This window comes from Amblyraja radiata, chromosome 4 (genome assembly GCF_010909765.2).
Source record: "Amblyraja radiata isolate CabotCenter1 chromosome 4, sAmbRad1.1.pri, whole genome shotgun sequence".
Classification (NCBI taxonomy): Eukaryota; Metazoa; Chordata; class Chondrichthyes; order Rajiformes; family Rajidae; genus Amblyraja; species Amblyraja radiata.
The window spans coordinates 406,298-424,431 of record NC_045959.1 but is presented as its reverse complement, the minus strand read 5'-3'; positions in this window follow the sequence as shown (position 1 = coordinate 424,431).

Below are 18,134 nucleotides of genomic sequence, written 5' to 3'. Positions count from 1 at the left end.
TATGGTGAACATGTCAATTCAATAACATAAAAAATTCTATGATAGATTAAATAACCATGTTAAGATACCATATATCGCTATGATTTTTGGCCATTTTACTCACAGTCCTCCTCCGCTGAGGCAGCCCTGAGGATCTTTCCAATCGATAAAAAATAAAAAAGTTATATGTGTTTAAAAAATCTTGAGATCAGCTGATTGGTCCTTTTGCCTGTCAATCACCATGATGGAGGTAACGCCCCTTCCTGGGGGGGTGGGGTGGGCAGGACCATAAAACCCCGGATGCCTGGACGTGAGTCAGTCACTCTGGAAGATCGCGAGGGAGAGTCCACAACTATGATTCTAAGCTGTGAATCAACTAAACTGTGAGTCTGCAATGTACTTGCAATAAATGATTTGTTAGCCCTTATTGACAATGTAATGAGTAGTTTAGCAATTTGGTGGCCTGCACTCTCCTTGAAATGCTATGAAATTAAATTTGGTGGCCTGCACTCTGCCTGAAATGCAATTAAACTGAATTCGGTGGCCTGCACTCTGCCTGAAATGCTATGAAACTGAATTTGGTGGCCTGCACTCTGCCTGAAATGCTATGAAACTGAATTTGGTGACCTGCACTCTGCTTGAAATGGAATTTCAAGGAATAGCTGTGAGTGAACTGCCAGCCCACCAGCCCTGAGTGACTGAGCTGCCAGCCCACCAGCCCTGAGTGACTGAGCTGCCAGCCCACCAGCCCTGAGTGACTGAGCTGCCAGCCCACCAGCCCTGAGTGACTGAGCTACCAGCCCTGAGTGACTGAGCTGCCAGCCCACCAGCCCTGAGTGACTGAGCTGCCAGCCCACCAGGCCTGAGTGACTGAGCTGACAGCCCAGGAATCCATTCGGCCCACAATGTCCATACTAGCCCTCTGGAGACCAGTCCCTTTGGCCCATAACACCCATACTAGCGCTCCAGAAATCCCCACCCCCACTGGCCACCAATATTGGAATTGGTGGAGAGGTGGAATATTGCATTGGGGGACCAGCCCTCCCATGTGAACATGGGATCCAACGGGTCCTACTTAGTATAGTATCAAAATAAAATGCACTTTTTGTTTTACATATTCTATTTTGTGACTCATTATAGATTGTTCTCCATAATTTGAAGCTTCATAGCAAAGTTTTGACATGAGTGGTGTTGTGGTGTAATAGCAACTCACTTTCCCACTTCCCCACTTACTTTCTATCCTTTTTCAGTTACTGAAGGCATCAGTGCTGTTCCCAGATCTGGCAGAAATTAACACAGTGACTGGAGAATAATTTTTTTTAGCTTTCCTTTATTTCATAACTGTTTCCACTTTTTCTTTGGTTACAGTCTATTTTAATCTACATTAGACTTAAGACATACAACTCCTTTTTCTTTTAAAATTATCATAAAAATACTAACCACTCATTATTGTATTCAAAGGAGCCACTTCCCTTTTCATTGTTTTTTATAGTAATTAATTCAATACTATGTTATATTTGAAACGTTATATTTAGCTGGTGGCCTTGTATTAATTATAGTTTTATACTCATCAGGTGTCCCATTGTAACAGGAGATAGGGCAATCAAATTCTCTGAATCTGGGAGCTTCAATAGATTCTTGGGAGATGACTGATGAAACCTATCTTACTGAGTGAGACATGAATGAAACTGCAGGTGATATATGATAAAATGCAGTAGCACACACTAATCAGTCCTGCCCTTTCACTCCATGATGTCACATGGATGCAGGTGGCTTACTACTGAAATTCCCCGATACAGAGAAAAAGGCTGTGCATTGTCATGAGTAACAGAGTCTTTTTATCTTTTCCATCTGTGTGGTCCTGACCATGATTTTCTTGGACTTCAGCCATCACATGGGATCCAACCCTATGCCCTCCGTGGTAGCTTCTTTGTGCAGCAACTGTCTGTTTAATCAGCCTGCAGGCTTGGTTTTTACTTTTGGTATTCTTTTTCCTGGTTAATGTCATCGGTTGACGATGTATAAATGTTTTTCTTTCAAAAGGTTAAAGTTAGCAGTGATTACAGTTAATAATTTTGTATATTTCAGAAAACAACATATTGCACAAGTTTCTGATGCAAGGTGTTTTTACAAGCTCAGTAATCTCTTTTTGATTATTCCCAGTCATTACTTCAAGTAAAAACAGTTGACATCTAGCCTACAAATAAAACAATTGGCCATAGTCCCTTTAATTAACAAAAGGTTTGCATGGATCATTGGATTGGTACAATTTCAAAGTTAACTGAAAGGTTCACTCATCACCAGTAAATAGAAAATACTTTTCTCATAAGAAAAATCACAGTCTGGCAAAAGTGAATTTCTTAATGATAAACTGTAGGTCATCCTGCTGAATGACAAACTAAAGTTACTAAAAATACTGAAACATTCTGATTGGCCTGTAATTATCAAGTGGATCTTTCAACACATTCTGAGTCAATGTGATCGAGTGTTGATCCTTACTCTAGGAAATGGATTCACAGCAATATTATGTAGAAGAATGGTGGGTTGAAAATATGACCAACAGAAGCAATCACTTTTAATGCTTCATGGCTAAAACACATGCTCCTCAACACAAAATAACTAAGTGTAGAAGTGTGTATGAAGGAACTGCAGATGCTGGTTTAAACTGAAGATAGACATAAAATTCCAGAGAAACTCAGTGGACCAGGCAGCATCTCTGGAGAGAAGGGATGGGTGACGTTTCGTGTCTGAGGAAGAGGCTCGTCACCCATTCCTTCGCTCCAGAGATGCTGCCTGTCCCTCTGAGTTACTCCAACATTTTGTGTCTATCCTGAGTTTAGAAGTTCAATTTGTATGGTAACGTGATGGTGTTCCAAGATGGCGTCGCGTGCACAACGTGAGGCTCTGCGTCTCCGTAGTTTTTGCAATTTAGTTATTTTTCTGTTAATAATTACCTTAGTTTTCGCCCGCAGCACTCGAGCGAAGACTCTGTACGGCCGTCAGGAGCTACTGGAGTTCGGCCGTCTCTGCGTAACGAGCCCCAGAAGCGACTTCCAACTGCCGCCGGAGATCGCCAGGACACCATGGTCTAGCAGGCCAGCTCCCCTGACAGGAAGTGCCCAGAGGCCACGCAGGGACCGCAAACAATGACGTGGGAAGCGGGGAGGCTATCGAGCTAGGCTGAAATCAAACCCACACCAGCCAGCTCTGCCCAGCATTTTCCTCGCGAATGTCTGGTCCCTGGTGAGTAAAATCGACGAACTAAGGCTGCGGATCACCACACACAGACGGATCGCCGACTGCAAGCCATGGTCTTCACCGAAACATGGCTCAACGACTACATCCCGGACAACGCCATCGAGCTGGAGGGGGGCACTGTCTTCAGGGCCGACAGAACAGCGGAGGACTCCGGTAAGACCAAGGGCGGCGGACTGTGCATTTATGTGAATAACACATGGTGTATGGACGTTGTTAGGATTGGTAGTCACTGCTCTGCTGACCTGGAATACCTGATGATAAAGTGCAGGCCCTTCTATCTGCCCAGAGAATTCACATCGACTGTTATCACTGCAGTCTGTGTACCCCCGGATGCTAATGCCAGGCTAGCAATGGAAGAGCTGCAAGCTGCTATCAGCAAACAACTAACTGCACACCCAGTGGGGGCATTTATTGTTGCGGGTGATTTCAACCACTCCAACCTTAAAATTGTACTCCCCAGATTCCACCAGCATGTCTCCTGCCCAACCAGAGGAAACAATATTCTGGACTTAGTATATACTAATATTACTGAAGCCTACAAAGCCCACCCCCTCCCCCACCTTGGACAGTCTGACCATCTCTCTCTGTTCCTGCTCCCCAAATACACACCTCTGATAGACGTGTGAAACCTACCGTGAGGACAGTGAAGGTTTGGCCTGAGGGGGCTGTCTCTGTTTTACAGGAACAGTTCCAGCAAACAGACTGGAGTCTGTTTGCTACCCAGGCCACCTTTAACTCCCAAGTGGACATCAACTCATACAACTCAACAGTTATGGACTATATATAATTCTGCACTGATAACGTCACTACCCACAAAGAGATAAAGACCTTCCCTAACCAGAAGCCGTGGATGAGCAGGTAGGTCAGACTCCTGCTGAAGGCTCGCGATGCCGCTTTCAGATCTGGCAACGCTGAGAGATACAGCTCATCCAGGGCCAATCTGAAAAAGGGAATTAGGAATGCTAAACTCAATCACAAATGGCGGATTGAGGAGCATTTCCAAAATAACTCCGACCCCAGGCGCATGTGGCAAGGAATCAAATCCATTGCCGATTACCAGAAAGTTAACGCCCCCCCCCGGACAACGCCTCCCTTCCTGACGAGCTAAACCATTTCTATGCTCGCTTTGACCGGGACAACAAAACCCCAGCCATCAAAGTTGCTCCACCCTCGAGTGAACAACCCCTCAGTCTCTCCACCTCTGCTGTACAAGATGCACTGAGCAAGGTGAATGAGCACAAAGCTGCTGGCCCCGATGGCATCCCCGGGCGTGTGCTCAGGGCATGTGCTGGACAACTATCCCTGGTCTTCACTGACATTTTCAACCTGTCACTGGCCCAGGGTGTTGTCCCCACTTGCCTCAAGACATCAACCATTGTGCCAGTGCCCAAACAATCAGCTACAGGGAGTCTCAATGATTTCCGCCCAGTGGCACTCACCCCTGTCATTGCAAAGTGCTTTGAGCGGCTGATCTTGGCTCACCTCAAAGCCAGGCTCCCCCCCACACTGGACCCCCATCAGTTTGCCTACCGCGCCAACAGGTCTACAGAGGACGCCATATCGGCAGCCCTACACTCTGCCCTGACCTACCTGGACAACAACAACTCCTACATCAGGTTGCTGTTCATTGATTTCAGCTCCGCCTTTAATACTGTCATCCCCGCCAGCTTGATCACCAAACTCAGCGGACTTGGCATCTCCACCTCCCTCTGCAATTGGACACTGGATTTCCTCACCAACAGACCACAGTCTGTTAGGGTCAACAACCTCACCTCCTCCACTATAACACTGAACACCGGCGTGCCACAGGGCTGTGTGCTCAGCCCTCTCCCTCTTCACCCATGACTGCATCCCTAAGAACGGCTCCAACGCCATCATTAAATTTGCCGACGACACCACGGTGGTAGGACTGATCAGTGACAACAACGAGTCAGCCTACAGAGATGAGGTCCAGCACCTGACAACCTGGTGTGCCAACAATAACCTCGTCCTCAACTCCAAGAAGACGAAGGAAATTATTGTTGACTTCAGGAAGAACAGAGGGGGCAGACATACATCCCATCCATATAAACGGGACTGAGGTGGAGCGCGTCTCCAACTACAAATTCCTCCGGGTACACATCTCAGAGGAACTGTCCTGGTCCCTCAACACCTCCAAGCTGATCAAAAAGGCACAGCAGCGCCTTTACTTCCTGAGGAGGCTCAAGAAAGCTCACCTGTCCCCCCAGATCCTGACCAACTTTTACCGCTGCACCATCGAGAGCATCCTGACCACCTGCTTCACGATATGGTACAGCAGTTGCACCGTAGCGGACAGGAAGGCACTACAACGGGTGGTGAAAACCACTCAGTACATCATCGGTGCCCCGCTCCCTGCCCTCCACCGAAAACGGTGTCTGAGACGGGCCGGGAAGATCATCAAAGACCCCTCCCACCCTAACCATGGGCTGTTTGCCCTCCTCCCATCAGGGAGGCAGTACAGGAGCCTCGGGTCTCGTACTAGTAGGATGAGGAACAGCTTCTACAACAACACTATCACAATGCTGAACTCGGAGTCCCGCCAATAGATTTCTCCAGTCTCTCCGTCCACATTGTTTGCTTATTCTGTATTTTTATTTCTATATTGCACTATTACTACGGACTGACGCTAAACTGCATTTCGTTGTACCCATACTTGTATTTGTGCAATGACATTAAAGTTGAATTGAATTGAATGAAAGATCACATCACATTGACTCAGCATGTGCCTGCACACCCCAGACAATGCAATCATGTTGTTTTGGCCATCAACTCACCCACACCGTTAATTTTGTCAGTGAAGGAGTTTTTAGCACCAGGGGCTGACTGAAGTCATGACGGCAAATCCTATTCAGGAAACCTTCAATCATTGCTGGAATTTGCTGTGCTGTTTGCAAAGTTTTACTAAAGTATAACAAACCGAGATATGAACTGGTACAAAACACAAAATGCCAGAGGTACTCAGCAGGTTTCAAAGGTCTTTTATTGTCACATGTACCTATGAAGGTACAGTGATATTCGTATTATCATACAGCCATATGAAAAAAAAAGCACCAAGACAAACAACTACATAAAAGTTAACATAAACATCCACCACAGCAGATTCCCCACATTCCTCACTGTGATGGAAGGCAAATAAGTCAAATGTTCTTCCTCTTTATTCTCCCGTGGGTGAGGCAGTCGAACCATCCATTGGGGCGATCGAATCTTCCGCAGTCGGGGTCGGGGTCGAAACCCCCGCGTCAGGGCGATCATAACTCCTGCATCGGGGTGATCGAAACTCGTTGGGCAGCATCTTTGGAGAGAAGGACAGTCAATGTTTCTGTTCAGCACCCTACTTCAGACAAGAACTGATTGCCTGATTTTTGTTTTGGAGGCTCTAGCTGGAAAAAGTGGATAGGAGTGCCTGATGGATTGTATCAGGATGCCAACTAGCACAGTATAAAATTATTCAAGAAGGAACTGCAGATGCTGGAAAATCAAAGGTACACAAAAATGCTGGAGAAACTCAGCGGGTGCAGCAGCATCTATGGAGCGAAGGAAATAGGTAACGTATCGGGCCGAAACCCTTCTTCAGACAGTATTAAATTACGTGCTTTGAGTGACAGTGGGGATTAACATTAGAAATGGTGCATCGAGGATCTGCTCGAGTGGTAGGACATTATTATGTTAGGTTGGAGTGATGTCTTAAGTTACACTTCTCACTCCAACCTAACACTTATATAACTTCTGACACTTCTGAAGAAGGGTTTCGGCCCGAAACATTGCCTATTTCCTTCGCTCCATAGATGCTGCTGCACCCGCTGAGTTTCTCCAGCATTTTTGTGTACCTAACACTTATATATCCTTATAACCATATATAACCATATAACAATTACAGCACGGAAACAGGCCATCTCGGCCCTACAAGTCCGTGCCGAACTATTTTTTTCCCTTAGTCCCACCTGCCTGCACTCATACCATAACCCTCCATTCCCTTCTCATCCATATGCCTATCCAATTTATTCTTAAATGATACCAACGAACCTGCCGCCACCACTTCCACTGGAAGCTCATTCCACACCGCTACCACTCTCTGAGTAAAGAAGTCACCCCTCATGTTACCCCTAAACTTCTGTCCCTTAATTCTGAACTCATGTCCTCTTGTTTGAATCTTCCCTATTCTCAAAGGGAAAAGCTTGATCACATCAACTCTGTCTATCCCTCTCATAATTTTAAAGACCTCTATCAAGTCCCCCCTTAACCTTCTGCGCTCCAGAGAATAAAGACCTAACTTATTCAACCTATCTCTGTAACTTAGTTGTTGAAACCCAGGCTTGAAACCCATCCTTCTACTCCATTGTTCTTGATCTCATGTGAAGTGAACTAAATTCACCGAAAATTAACTTTTGTGGATGTTCCAAGGGATGTATTTTCCACTCAGTAATTTTGGTTTGCACATGCGAGCCTTTGCTGTCACATGCCAGGCTGGCACATTGTTGAAAATGAGCATACCATTTCTGACTTGATGTGGTCAGACTGCATTGATTTAATCAGTTTTGAGATGTTTTGTACTATATATGACAGACTATTTAGCACCTGTGTTTCATTTTGTCCTAGTGGCATCTCATTTTTATATATTCATGTATATTTCCTCCCAGACCTTTCTGTACTGTTCACTATGGTTAGTTTGTCTTGATAAAGTGAGGTTACTGGCTGTTGTGGAATTGGTGATGGCATATTGCACCTCATGGATGGCCTGTTTTGAGCACTCATGTGCTTTGATTTTATCCTCTTTAGCACAGTGGTAATGCCACACAACGTGATTAAAGATGGGATTTGTTCTTCAAAAGGACTGTGTGGTGATCACTCCTAACAATGCAATCATGGATAGACACAAAGATAGATTGATTCAGAATGAGGTCAAGTCCCCAGGCTAGTTCACTTGTAATCTTCAGATCCAGTCTGGTACCAATGTCCTTGAGGTCAGCCAGTTCAGTCAATAAGACTTTGAGCTTTGGCTACAATTGAATTTTGACATAGTGAACCAAGAATCAAAACACTTGTATTCCACTGCATCTACACTATACCTGGGGTGCACCAAGATTTTATATAGTGACAATGAGCATAATTATATCCCAAAGATTATTTTACTGTATCTGGAAGCATTTGGTCAAAGTTGAAATATTCTAATTTATAATCTTGTTTGTCAACTCGAAGATAATCATTTCATGTTCAGCTAAAATTCTACCTCATACTAACAATAGTTGCAATAGCAGTAAGAGTAACACTATGCTTCTGTAAACCATTAATCTAGAATGGAGGGTTATGGTATGAGTGCAGGCAGGTGGGACTAAGGGAAAAAATTTGTTCGGCACGGACTTGTAGGGCCGAGATGGCCTGTTTCCGTGCTGTAATTGTTATATGGTTATATGGTTATATGGTTAAGGTGAGAAAGGGAGGGAAACATGGAATGCAAACGTCCCCGGGTGTTGTACCTCTTGTGAACAGGTTCACCCACTTAGAAGCTGTTGGGACAGAAGACGTTATCACACTGAGCAGCGGACTGGCTTGCGAAGCAAAAAGGGCTGTTGAGCCAAAACCAAAGAGGCCAATGTCAAGCAACGCCATTGTAGTTGGAGACTCCATTGTGAGAGGTACGGGCAGGGGTTTCTGCGGCAACAGACGGGATTCGAGGATGGTGTGCTGCCTTCCTGGTGCCAGGATCCAGGATGTCACGGACAGAGTGCAGAAAATCCTCAAGGGCGAAGGTGAACAGCCGGAAGTGGTAGTGCATGTCGGCACAAACGATGTCGGAAAGAAGGGGATGAATATTCTGCAGCGTGACTTTAGAGAGCACGGAAAAATGCTGAAAAGCAGGACCTCCAGGGTTGTTATCTCCGGTTTGCGTCCAGTTCCTCGTGCTGGCGAGAGCAGGAACAGGGAGATACGGGACCTGAATGTGTGGCTGAGGAACTGGTGCAGGGGGCAGGGATTTAGATTCTTAGATCACTGGGATCTGTTTTGGGGTAAGGGGGAACTGTACAAAAGGGACGGATTGCAGTCAAAACCAAAGAGACCAATGTCGGGCAACGCCATTGTAGTTGGAGACTCCATTGTGCCAGCTCCTTCAAGGTCAGCTGCAGGAAGTGCCCCCGAGGCACAGGCAATTTGGTAAGGAGAGGGATGTCTGTTCAAGGGCCGAGCTGGTCGAGGTCGACAGAGGAGGCCCAACAGCAGCTTGGGGCATCCCTGGATCGGGAGCTGATCCAGTACATCGAGCATCTGACTCTGGTCTTTTTGCAAATTTGCAATTGTGCATTTATGATCTGTGCAAAAATTATTTCACTGTGCACTGCCTCAGAGGGTGATAAGTCTGTGGAATTCTCTGCCTCAGAGGGCGGTGGAGGCAGGTTCTATGGATGCTTTCAAGAGAGAGCTAGATAGGGCTCTTAAAAATAGCGGAGTCAGGGGATATGGGGAGAAGGCAGGAACGGGGTACTGATTGGGGATGATCATCCACGATCACATTGAATGGCGGTGCTGGCTCGAAGGGCCGAATGGCCTACTCCTGCACCTGTTGTCTATTGTCTATTGCAGTGCACATGTGGCCATAAAGCTTCATTGAACCATTGAAGAGAAGTTTGCCGTGAAGGATCTTCTGTTGTCCTTCAAATAAAACAATGGAAGTTTTTGTCATGTTCTCTTCCACCATGGTTTAATCTCTTCTCTGACAATGAACATTCTTACAATATGGTATGACTATGATACAACAATAAACTATTTACTTACATTTTGTGCTCAAGTGTCTAGAATATGTTTTGAGCCTACAATGTTTAAGTGTGCTGCCATGGTCAAACCCACAGCTGAAGCAAAAGGGCTCAGAGATGTTGAATAATAATTTACTTCACTTGTGGTTGGAGACATTTCTGCTGAAACATATCTGCAGTAATTTATTTACTGACGTTTCATCCTTTCTATTTATACTTTGGAATGGAAAATGAAGGTTTATTTTAGAAATATTCCCTCATTACATTTGTGAAGAATATTTTCAGTCGTGTTGTACAGAGTTGCTGGTATTTGCGCTGATAATGCTGGATCATTTTAGAGCACATGCTGTGTATTGAAGAGTGACTTCCTCTGATTTGTTCAGAAATAAATCATAAAGATATTGGAAGTGTATAGAGTCTTTATTTATTAATGCATAGCACAAAAGATAAATTTCCCATATAATCTGAGGTCGATCATGGGATGGTGTGGTTTCCATTAGTGAACTGTGAATGCAGACTGTTAGGTTCTGATGTCTAGGCACTGTGGTGTGGTATGTGTACATAAAGTACTTTCACACCAGCAGTCATGCATTATGTTCATTCAGGCCTAAAGAGAGAACAAAGAAATCCTTTCACACACATTGAGATCTTTGTATCTTAATTGTGGATGCAGGACATCAACATGTATATACAGTGACATTTTATCATGCTAATTTGTCTTGCATTTTAGATAGAGGAAGTACTTAACATGTTCACCAAGCAGTATCATTATTATTTCACCTGTTCTTGGTATACATTTTCAGTTTGCAATGTTTTCTTAAACCTGCATCCCATCTATCATCTGTAAACGACAGCCAGGTGAACTGCACTTGAGCTCCCCGGCCACTTTCACTTGAAGATCCTTCTTGCAACGGCAAGAGGAGTGTGGTCTCGATATCCAAAATCTCACAACATCAATGGCCCTCTGTTCATCAGTACTACTTTGTGCCCTACCATTTACTGCATATATCTTACCTCGATTTAACTTCCCAACGGGTGGCACGGTGGCGACCCTGACTATGGGTGCTGCCTGTGTGGAGTTTGTACGTTCTCCCTGTGCCCGGTTGGGTTTTCTCTGAGATCTTCCGTTTCCTCACAAACTCCAAAGATGTACAGGTATGTAGGTAAATTGGCTTGGGAAATGTAAAAATTGTCCCTATTGTGTGTAGGGCAGTGTTAGTGTGCGGGGATCGCTGGTCGGCGCGGACTCGGTGGGCCGAAGGGCCTGTTTCTGTGCCGTATCTGTCAACTAAACTAAACTAAACTGCATCACCTTGCACGTTTTGGGATTATATTCTATCTGCCGGGTCTCTGCCCAAGCTTTCAGCTCATCTACATCCTACTGCAGGCTCAGACATCTTCCCCATTAACCACACCACTTGCAACTTTTATATCATCACAATAATGGAACCATTTGGAAATATGGGGGTGATAGGCCAGGAGGGAGAGGCATTAGATAAAGCTACTGTACGTGAGCCTACATACTGTACCTGAGCCTACATACTGTACCTGAGCCTACATATGCATGTGCACTCGAGGCGCCTGTACATGCTGAGCACATGTGCTACTGAATTGTGAATAATATCCATGCACCAAAGCCGGATCTTCCGACAACTTATACTCCCTTGCTATTGGAAAATAAAGCTTGATCGATCTCTCTCTTGTACTCTGACTTATTGTTACACATTATTCTGCCAACGACGGTGGTGTCATTGGTAAATTTGGAGCTGTTTCCTGCTTCAGTCACGGGGGTAGGGAGAGTATGGCAGAAGACTCAGCACACAGACCTCAGGTGTCCCTGTGTTGATGGGCAGTGAGGAGGACGTGTTTCCAATCCGTACTGATTCAGGTCTGGAGCAGCTGTGTTGAGACAAAGGTGGAATCAAGTAACATTACTGAGTTTGAAGTGGGCAGAATTTGTAATAATGAAAAGAAGACGACTGCAAAATAAAGTACCTTGCACAACCAAAGGCTGAATAGGGTCTTGAAATAGTTACCTTATTTCATTCAAATGCTTATCATGGATTATCTGGAACCTTTTTGCTTTCTTGCCACATACCAGGAATCAGAGGATATTCACAAGTATGTGGCAGAAGTACAGATGGCAGGTTATAAAGCGTGCACTTTCACTACTTGGTTTTAGAAGAACAGTAGCCAGGGTCTTATATGTTCTTCCTCAGTGATGCTGTAACTGGCAATGCCGAAGATGCATCTTAAAGGAATATTACTAATATAAGCAAAAATGGGACCTCACTTTCAAAGGTTGGCTATTTTTCTTCCCACTGCTTCAGTAGCTCTATACCTAATATAACAGTGTTAACACATTCTATTATCTCTACCAGGCTGCACCTAAATTTCTCACTAGAGGGGTAAGTTTCTGTTCTTCCCAAAGGACCAACCTATTATCTGATAACTCTGACCATAGATCCCACTCTACATTCTAGTCTTCTGGCAGTATTGCTATCCTTCATTTGTAGTCCAATTTTAAGGTAACCAACAACTCTTTAAAAGCTCTTGTGCTCGATAAGCATCTCTAAGCTTCTTGAGTTCTGTTCTAGTAGTGCTTAACATGATACAAAGGAGCTGACATTACCTTATAATTCTTAGGGTTAAAGGAGCAAACAAACATCTGAAGTGCAATACTCTGCTTCTGCCACACTCCGATAATGTCACTGCCCCACCGTGTAATAATGCAAATCCTATTAACACCAGCAAGAGTAACTTGCAACCTGTAAGGGAGATGCACAGCAGATGAAGTGTTTTCATAAAACTATGGAATAAATAGAAATACACCAGAATTCCTACTCAATTTGAATGCTCACATTTCTAATTAAATATAGCTACAATTATAATGACTAAAACAAATACTCTGAAAGCCTTTTTGGACCAACATCAAAAAGAATTAAATATTCTGTAAGGCAAAATGTGTGAGAGGTCTGTGTGAATGAGATAGTTCTTTATCCTCAGGCTTGTTAGTTCAGCATCAGTGAATCTCCCCAACATGCAGCCAACTGAGAACTCGAGCAAATTTCATATATTGTGAATTGTTTATTACACCTAACACCTGCTATATATACTTCAACTTGTCTTTCAGACTTCTGCTGTGCCATCACGTAGCCTATGTAGCTTATGTTAGCTTAACTCCTTCTAGTTAGTGCTAATGATTCATACATACCTTAAATCAACAAATTGTTAAGGAAGCCTGACCTTGCTGCTGCTGCAAGATTCTGATGGCATTATAGAAATATCAGTGCTTCAGTCATGTGAAAGATTAAACACTCAGTTTTTAAGAGCAAAATAATTTATTTTGTCAGTCTTCATCATTCAGCTGGAAGAGTGGAATAATCTCAGAGTCTTTTACATCTTGTGCCAGCCCCTGGCACCATATTTTACTCACAATAGGAAGAGGCCGCTTTGTCATATCAGTTACAAACTGAGAATTAGTAAAGCACACCCGGAGAAGTTTCTAGGATCTTATGCCTTTCTCTCCTTACTTTGGAGTAAACTTACTGGGCAGTAAGCATTTAAAAATATCTAGTTTATTCCACAGAATCTGATAACCAATTAGGGTTAAATATTTTACATATATTCTTCGGACTTATCCTTACCTCCATTAATTATAATCGGTGTATATTGGCAGCTGTATGTGGAAAAATACAATGTATATTATTATATAAATTTTTTTTTTAATTCTCATAATTGCTTGGATAACTTCAGGCGAACAATTCAGACTCTTCATTTATATTCTAGATAAATGAACGGCGAGCATCCAGACCCTCAACATAATATTTTCAGAATGTCTACTAATTCAAAGTAAGTTGATCAAGACTTGGACAGGATGATGTAAAATAATAATCTTTTCATTTCCTGGAATTAATGTTTGAAATGAACTAATGCCGATATGGTACAACTTTCTTCCAATAAAAAAGACCATAGTCATGTTAAATCCAGTTATAGCCCTGATTTCTCAATGTATTCATTGTAACTATTTTATTTATTTATTTATTTATTATTATTGTCAAGTCTTCTAATGTTTTGCAGTTTCCCCGCTTGAAAGGGATTTAATTTATCTACCCCGAAATGATGAACTGGATTCACTCAGACCAAACACTTCTTTTCTACCTTTTATTTTCTCCTTCTTTTATTTTGGCAGATTAGTTTTTATCAGTTTAGGTCTTTATCAGTTTTGGTCTTTAACAGTTTTGGTCTTTAACAGGTGAAAAACCGGCTGCCAATCGGGTCTGTAGAAAAATCAGTCCTGCTTGCCTTTTCTGGCTCTCGCGGCAGTCTTTTCGGACAGTCTTTTTGATTTACTGCTGGATTCACTGCTCGCAAGTTTCTTGTTCCTCCTTCACTGGCTTCTGGTGCTCTGTGCCCTTTTGACCCCCAGGCAGAACTCGGCAGGCTGGGGTTCCGCCCATTTTAATCACTTCTCGTGATTTCAATTGTAGCACTTCTCTGCTCGCAAGTTTCTTGCATTTCAGTTTGACTTGACACCTCCCACTCGATCTTCCAATGGAACCACTTGGGAGATCGACGCTTTAAAGTCAAACTTTGAATGGGGGTTTGAACTTAGTCACCTGATGCATTTTTGTCTTGTTCTTCTACTGGAAGTAAGACAACTCCCCAGACTTTGAGTTTTACCCTCTTCTTGACGTCATCGTGTACGTGGTAGGGTCCAAAGAGGTCTACTGTTGTAAACTCAAAAGGAGCAGCAGGTTCAGTTCTTTCAGGCGGCAGATCACTCATTACTTGTTGACATTTCTTTGCTTTTGCTTTCTTGCAGATTATGCAGTGATCAACAACTTTTTGAGCAATTCTCCTTCCTTTTATGACCCAAGCCTTTTTTCTCATTTTAAGCAAGGTCCCAGCCACTCCGTCATGACTCTCCCTGTGAGCCTCCCGAGCTAGCAGCATGGACACCCAGGCATCAACGGGTAGGATGGGAACAGCAACTTTATCCTCTTTAAAGCTCTGCACTCTGCCACCACAAACCATCAGCCCAGAATCTTGGTCTTTATAGGCTACCAGTCGATCTGTTGTGGTGCTTGGGAAAGTTGTGCCCAATTGCGCAGCACAAAAAATGTCTTTTAGAGCATTTTCTCGTTCTCTTACTGTAATGACTCCTGTCAAAGAGATGGCCTCCCACTTTGGATTGTTTAGGGCTTTCCACAAGATGATACCACTTCTCCACTTGAATTTGACTGTGTAGCTCAAATACTTCTTTAAACGTGAGGCGAACACTGCTCCACACATCTCTGCTTTAACAGCGTCTCCTCTGTGGTCCAAGGGAGTTAACTTGGCCTTGGATTCCACAAGTCTGACAATTGGGCCATGGTCTGAATCCCATCTCACGTACATCACTGCCCCGTAGGTGTGCTCACTTCTGTCAGAAAAGGTGATTCCCAAGGGTTCAGTTGCGGAGCAAGAGGGAGTCAGTGCCCTGACGAACTTGACTTTTCCAAGTTGTTCGTACTCTTCAAAGAGCTTAATTGCATCCTCCCTGAGTCCATCTGAGAGTGCCATGTCCCATGTGTCTCTGACCGAACAGCTTCCCTCTTTTGCTTCTTGGAAAGCTCTGCGTACTAGAATCGCTCCCTTTTGCTTAACAGGAGCCACTATGCCGATGGGGTCATATAGCCCTGCTACCTGGCTGAGAAGCTCTCTTCTTGTTAGGGGATTTGGCGTCTGAGATTTGATTTGCTCTTGTAGAAGGCTTTGACCAAGCCGCATCTTTTTCTTTCTCTTGGAGAAATTGATTCCCACCATAACGTGGAGCATGTCCTCTTCTACAATGTAGCCCAGACCAAGAGCCTTGTTATCATCATCATGCATTTGGTTTGGTAGGATCATGCTTTTTGTTTTGCTTTTCTTTAAAGCATCACTGTCCTCTTTCCTCCCACTTTGGCCAGACAGAACCCAAGGCTTGAGCTCAAACCCACCAGCTTTTAGGATTTGTTCCACATTTGCTGTGATGATTCTCATCTGGTCGAGGCTGTTGTGAGATGTGAGGATGTCGTCAACATAGCTGTCTTTCTGGAGTACTTGCTGCTCATCCTTGAGGTGGGTAAAAGAAGGAAGATTAGCAGTCTCACGCATTGCCAACTGTGCAATGCACCCCGCAGGTTTGTCTCCAATGTTCACTCTTGTGATAGCATACTCTCCCTGCTCCTCGTCCTCGGAATCTCGCCAGAGGAATCTGTGCAAGTGTACTTCACGGTCCTCCAACCAGACTGAGTTATACATCTTCTTTATGTCTCCCAGAGCAGCATAGATTCCGCCTCTGAATCTGAGGAGGACGGCGCGAATTTGGTTGAGGACGTCTGGACCTTTCATCAGCAAATCATTTAAGCTGACACCATTGCACTTTTGGCTGCTGTTCCACACTAGTCTCACTGGGGTTGTGACAGAGTGGGGGTTTGGAGCAATAAGGTGACTCACATACCACACTGGTCCCTTCCAGTTTGCAATCATGTCTTCGGACAATTTGATTGCAGCCTTTCGGTCCACCATGTCGTGCACCTGAGCTGTGTAGGCACTTTTCCATTCAGGTTCTCTGGATAGCTGCCTCTCCGTCCTGAGAAATGTGGCTTCCACTGTACTTTTATTATTTGGTAGAGAAGCTGGGTCTTCCAACCAAGGATAGCTAGCATGCCAATGTGGGTCTTTACTGTGACGGTCTCCTGTTACGTAGGTGAGGCCTTCCCTTACCACTTCGAGCTCTCTCTCTTCAGCAAGAGTCATTTCTTTTCCACCTGGCTGGCAGTTTCCACAACGGCAACCCCCGCACTTTGGCTCACATGCTGCTCCAATGCTATCCCACTTCCACCAATCCAAGAAGTCCCGATTGGCGGTTGATGTACGTGACTTCTGGACTTTGACGGCGACCTGCCCGTTTGGTGAAAGTTCCTCAGGGACTGGGGCAGTGAGCTCCTCATACTTTAAAGCAGCTGCTCTCATTGATCTTGCGAAGTGTGTTTTGGACATGTGGGCTGACATGGTAAGCTTCTCAAACAGCTCAGGATGACAACCTCCAACAGTCTTTCCCAGTGGTCCATCCAGAATGAGATCTCCAACAGTTCTAATCCTCTGAGGCGCTAGCTGACCTTCTCTATGGCTTATGAGCAAATGTATCTCTTTTGGTCTCACAAGTTCCTCAAGTGGGACGTCTGGAAAGAACTTTTGCAGCTGCTGTGGTGTCACATGTTTGTGAACATCTGCGATGCTGTCCAACCCATAACAAACTAACTGGTGCGACTTGAGTGTGCCCTTGGGAGTCTTCACTCGGATCTTTAGAAGGTAGCGCATTGTCTCTACGTGGACCTTCATCCCCCCAACTCCATGGACGATAAGCGTGATGTCTTCACTCCTAAGGTTCAGTCTACTCGCAGCCTTGTGAGTTATGTAGTTGGTATCTGAAGCCAAGTCAATTAATGTCCCAACCTTTTGTCCAGCATTTGCTATGACCTCCAAAAGCATCATAATCACTGGATGCTCTTGCAGTCCACCTTCCTTTAGGAGGCTTGGCTGATGCTTTGCAGTGTTGAAGGCTCTTGATGCAGTGTTGGAGAACACATCTCGGCATTGTTTTGCCAACTCTGGTGGAAGTTTGCTGAAAAACTCCTCTTGGTCCACTGTATATTTCTTCTTGCTTTTATCTTCCTCTGGACCAAATATACTCCTTCTCTGATCCACACTGCTTTTCCTCATCTCATAATTGGGGCACAGATAAAAATGATGCTCAGGATTTTGTTCATCCTTGCAGATTAGATTTTTACACAGATATGCAGGTTTGCAGTATGAACCATCATCATGGACTTCAAGACACTTTTTGCATGCTCCCAACTTCTTTACTGCAGCTCTTTTCTCTGTCAGCTTTAGCCCTCGAAACTGCTTGCAGAAGTACAGCTTCCTTTTATGCTTTATGTCACCACAGACTACACAACTTGTGTGGTCATTTTCTGACTTGGTAGACTTGGTTCTGGCATGTCTTGGTTCAGTCCGAGTTTCCTTTCTACTCGGCTCCTCGTCCCTCAGTTGCTCGAGCTGTTCGTATATGCTCTCCTGCTCTTTGAGAAATGACAAGAGACT